The sequence below is a fragment of the Ceratotherium simum genome, chromosome 28, assembly GCF_057802395.1.
Source record: "Ceratotherium simum simum isolate JZ-2026a chromosome 28, ASM5780239v1, whole genome shotgun sequence".
In the NCBI taxonomy this organism is placed as follows: Eukaryota; Metazoa; Chordata; class Mammalia; order Perissodactyla; family Rhinocerotidae; genus Ceratotherium; species Ceratotherium simum.
Window position 1 is genome coordinate 11,513,331 of NC_141927.1, and position 5,499 is coordinate 11,518,829.

Here is a 5,499-nt window from a genome sequence, read left to right on the forward strand (position 1 = left end):
ATAATCCTCTATTATTTTCTTCTAATTGCCTTCCTCCCCACATGTAAACTTGTATTTTTTTCCAGGATAATATCTTTATATATTGTCAGCTGATTCAAACGCATTGATAAATTTTCAGCTGGTTTTTCACTTGGAATCAGCTACCTTGATCCCATAGCTTTCATTTATTGAGCACTATGTATTAGGCATTTTATATGTATTATTACAATCCTCATAACCATTTTCACAGCTTGCCCAAGGTCACATAGCAAGTTGAAGTTCTTAGGTTCAAATCCAGGACTGCCAGACACCCAGCCAGTACACTGTACTGTTTACTCCCCTAAATAACAATGTGGACGTGTCCAACTCAGGCTGTGGCATTTCACCTTGTCCTGTCAAGTTATTAGTTTGCTTTTTTTTGACAAGGTCTATTTTTTTTAAGATTGCATGTTATTATTCCAATCTCTTTTTAATTTATTTCTCTGTCATTTCTCCCTTTATTCATTTTTAATATTGTTTTGCTCTTGAGTTCTTGTTTGCCCTTTCTCACCCTTGGTTGGTAATATATCTTATGTCTCAGCTACGAATGCCTGTCTCCACTGCACTTGGAAATCCACCAGAGGTACTCGCTGCCCCTGAGACCGCCTCGGGTACAGCCAACTCTCTCTCTCGGTTGCTCGGTGAGGCCTTCCTCCCTGTGACGTGGGCCTCCACCTCTGGTACATGCTGTTCCGGAGTCCAGCTCAGGTGTAAGCAGTCCCTGGCCTTCTCCTTTGCTCTGCTGGCCAATCCACTCCTCAGACCTGAGCGCCAGGCACCTCGGGCAGTTGCTCTACTTTATGCTTAAACTTGTATTTTTAATTAAACAGAGAATTGCTATGAGCAAAGAGAAATGAAAAATCTAGTCGAGAGAAAATAATTCTTAAAATGCTCATAGTATCTGTTTTGAAGCCAAATGCCGTATTGGATTAAATGAGTATTTTGGCACATACATACATATACGTTTGCACACATCTACATTCAGCTAAAAAACAAGGATTCGATTGTTTTTTGTAGATCATAGTCTCTAGCTATAAGGAGTTTACACTTGGGCTTTAGTGAAATTCATCTTCTGAGTAGAGATATGTTCTATATGCAACAAACTAGAAGCACAAATTACAAATTATTAAGGTCATAAAAATGTATCTCAATCTTTTGCCTACACTTCTTCATGACGTGTGCCTATGCTAATTATGGACAGACATGAAGCTTCAACAGGAGTTTAAATACTTATGACGTAAGCACAAAAGTTGAATAAACAGAGGATTAAAACAGTTCATTAAAAGCCCTTAGCACTGTACAAAGAATAATCTGATTTTCATTTATATTTGGGTTATGTAATATCAAACATTCCATAGATATAGATATAAAGATACAGATAGAGATAGAGACAGATAGATGGAGAGATGGATGGATGGATGGATGGATAGACAGGTAGGTAGATAGATAGATAGATAGGGATAGTTTTAACATATGATCTAGAACAGGGTCAGCAATCTGCGGTCTACAAGCCAAATCCAGTCACCACCTGTTTTTGTAAATGAAGTTTGTGGGTAAATCAACCCACACATGCCCATTTGTTTATCTACTGCTTTTGTGAAGGACTACTTTTGCAGAGTGATGGAGACCACATGATTCACAAAGCCTAAAATATTTACAATATGACTCTTTACAGAAAAAGTTTGCAGACTCCTAATCTAGAACAAATGCTTTCTGGAATGATATAAGAAGCATGCGCTAAAAGCAATATCCATTTATCTCCTGATTATCTGTGGTTCAGTAATTAGTTCAAACCCTTTTTGTTGTTTCTTCTATTCTGCATGGCGTTGGCTTAGCTTATTCACTTAGGTGCATTCAGCTAGTGCCTAGGCTGATTTGCAAGATTCAAGAACAGTCGTTGCTCATGTGTTTTGTGCCTCAGTGTTTTTCTACAAGGATCCTCTCCTCCCCTCCCTTATCCTCCCCTCCCCTCCTCTCTTTTTTTCTCCTCCTTTTCCCTTCCCTCTCCTCCTCTCTCTTCTCCTCTCCTCTTCCCTCCTCTTCTCCACCATTCTCCTACCTCATGCTCCATGACTATATTGGCCTTTTTTCCCCACTGCATGGTAGTCTCAGAGTATTCATACATCTTATATGCCAGTTGCTTCAATGACAGGCCTTTCCAAGATGCCAAGTTGGAAGCTTCAGATCTTCTAAGTCCTTAACTCTTTCATCACACAGAATGCCATCTACCACTTTTTGTTGGTCAAAATAGATCACAGAGCCAGCCCAGATCCAAGGGGAGTGGAAAAGACTTGACTTGTTCATGGGGGAGTGGCAAGATCATCCTGAAAAACACCACTTGTGATGAGAACTATTGTTTTGACAATCTTTAGAATCACAGTCTACCAGAAGTGTGCTTAATGACACAATGAATTTATAGCTGGCACAGCTGTTCATCTCATCACAGAGTTGTAACTAAAAATTTGTCGAAAGTTAGCCAGTCTGAGGAACACACTGAGCAGCACTGACCTAGATTCTAGAACACTACATTGAGCATTCAGGCTTCTTTTGATGATCTTAAAAAGATATTGTAACATCTTCATTTTGTGCTGGGTTCTATATTTATACATAGAAAAAAAATTTTAAAAGGGGTTTGTAAATAAATACTCAAAATTACACTCTGAAACATGCTTTGCCCAAATGAAATACTATTGGAAATTTGTCTCTACTTAATCAAATTTTTAATACTTAAAAGTCTGAATATGAATTCACAAAAGCAATCCTTTTTCTCTTTATAAAATTATACCTGTTCTTCCATATAATTTGACCTTATGCTTACCAGATGATATAAAATCTGACCAATATAGACTCTTTCTCTGTACAAAGAAGATGTCTTAAGTCTAGATATAATTACCAAAGCTACAGGTCATGATCTCTCAAAAAATTTCAAGGCTCTCAATATTTAACAAATTACATCCCATGAAGGGAAGGATTTTTACTTATTATAGCTTGAAAAAATGGAGAAATACATTTGATCCTTAAAGTGATCAACTAGATTTTTTTTCTGTATTTCTATGTGACATAGGCTGTTAGGAATTTTCCTTTATTTTGTAGATTGCTGTGAGATCTTTTTAAAGGAAGTGATCTATCAGTAAATTTTTTAAAAATTAAAAATTTTAAAAATCTATAATTAAAATTGCACTTGTTATTAAATAAAGGGAATTAAGCTATTAAATAAAATACTATTGCATTGAGAGTTAGTCGGAATTCTCTGTCTCTCTCTCTGTACGTGTATATATATATAATTTAAGCCCCCCAAATAATAGTCTGATGTGCGTAATTTTTTGAATATAATTTGAGGTAAATATGTAGATTCATTGTAAGAGTAAAAGTTCTGAGTCAAAAGACTTTTTTTCAGAAAAAGACTAGGTGAAACTGTGTCATGAATAATTTCTGCAATCATGTATGTCGGCTCTCCATTAAGTAGTAGTCTGAACAATGCTATCTCAGAATGATTGACTGTAGCCTTTATAGGATAAGGAGGGGGAAATACAACCAAGAAGAGTTTTCATTTGAAAACATATCTAGAGATCTCCAACCTTTAATAATAATTTTAGTGTACAGTAACATTCTATTTGTAGAATATTGGTATACCTGTAAATGTAGAAATCTAGTGAAATTGGTATCTACACTGGAAGAAGCATGTAACAGCCACACTTTCAATTATTTTTTTTCAGATATTTGCCCTCTGACTGTATTATTGGTTAATGTTGTCCAAGATGCTCCCACCCTCATGCCTTTACTGATTCTTAAAATAGGTTTAAATATACTTGTAAACATCATAAAGAGTTGGCTTCCCGTTTTACAAAAATAAATGAACAAAATGGCTCATCAAAATTATATTCTTTTATTAAGCACCATCCATGTGTGTAATAGGAAAACAATAAGCTCTGAAAGAAAGAAGCCAAATCAATTGCAAAATCAAAAAAAGCTTAGAAAAACATGACATGTTCAAGAAATACAAACAGCATAGTAGACAGGATCATGAGGGTGTGGTAGAAAGTTTGAAAATTGTGTTATCCATGCAAATCCTAAGATAAATGCTGAGATGAGACATAACATGACCAGACACACATTTAATAATGGCAATTTCAGCGAGAATGTGTGATGAGTACACGAGTTGGAGAAAGGGGATTAAGATCCAAGCTCTTTGAAGGGAGACTCCTGAGAGTTTCTTAGGAAATGTAACTAGAACATTTTAAAGAGTCTCTCAAGCATTTGTTGTCTGTTAATGAGTTTCCAGAGTTTATTTATAGGGGTTTTGTTCTCCCAGAGCACAAAGAATTTTTGGTATTGGAGAATGAGAAGATGAAACATATACCCACACACCAGCCTGGCCAAGTATAAACCACAGCCCTAACAGTACTAAATTTAATATGGGCATCATATAAATTAATATATAGATAAGCCCACATTTAGAGGGCATGAATTTTACTGACATGATAGAACAGGCAGAATAATGGCTCCCCAAAGATGTCAATGTCCTAATTCTAGCAACCTGTGAGTATGTTATTGTACATGGTAGGGAAGGATTAAGGTTGCAGATGGAATAAATTTGCTAATCACTTGACTTTAAGAGATGGAAATTATCTGGATTATCTGAGTGGACCCCGTGTAATAACAAGGTCCCTTTAAGTGTGGAAGATGGAGGAGGAAGTGTTAGATTCAGAATATTATGGTGTAAGAAAGACATGACTGGCCATTGCTTCTTTGGAATATGGAAAGTAGCCACAGGCCAAGAAATGATGGCAGCCTCTAGAATCTGGAAAAGGCAAAGAAATAGACTCTTCCCTAAAGCCTCCAGAAGAAAGGCAGCCTTGTCAACACCTTTGATTTTAGCCCAGTGATGCCCATTTCCCATTGCTGACCTCCCTAAATGTAAGATAATATAGTTGTGTTGTGTTGAACCACTAAGTTTGTAGTAATATGTTACAGAAGCAAAAGAAAATTAATAAATGTATTTGGCCCATCCAGATATACTAAGCTAAGCACTTGCTGTGTCCTTGTGCTAAGGCTGTGAATGACCCAACAAACATTCAATGGGAGACTCTGTTCCCTTACCCCCATCACTTGTGTTTTGGTTTGTTTTATCCTCATCTCTCTCATGACCCATCCTCTAACAATGACCTCTCCCTTAACAAACATAAAAAAGCTTGTAACTATAGTCTTTTTCCTGTGCTGCCATGTATCTATGATGGATAAATATTTACAATGTTGTCTAAGAAAAAATATCTAAAGAAAAAATAACAGAGAACAATAGGCATGGAAAGTAGAATGCTCTAATGAATTTGCCAGGTTATTACTTATAATTATCTCAAGAAAATATATGTATTTTTTTTGGTGAGGAGGATTAGCCCTGAGCTAATATCTGTTGCCAATCCTCCTCTTTTTGCTGAGGAAGATTGGCCCTGGGCTAACATCCATGCCCCTCTTCCTCTACTT

The 5,499-nt window shown here is 36.4% G+C and overlaps 1 pseudogene; it reads right to left on the reverse strand.

Annotated features, from left to right (window-relative positions):
* Window positions 1-412: 412 nt before the first annotated feature.
* On the reverse strand, window positions 413-5,170 carry LOC101396721 (SNRPN upstream reading frame protein pseudogene; annotated as a pseudogene).
* Window positions 5,171-5,499: the final 329 nt, after the last annotated feature.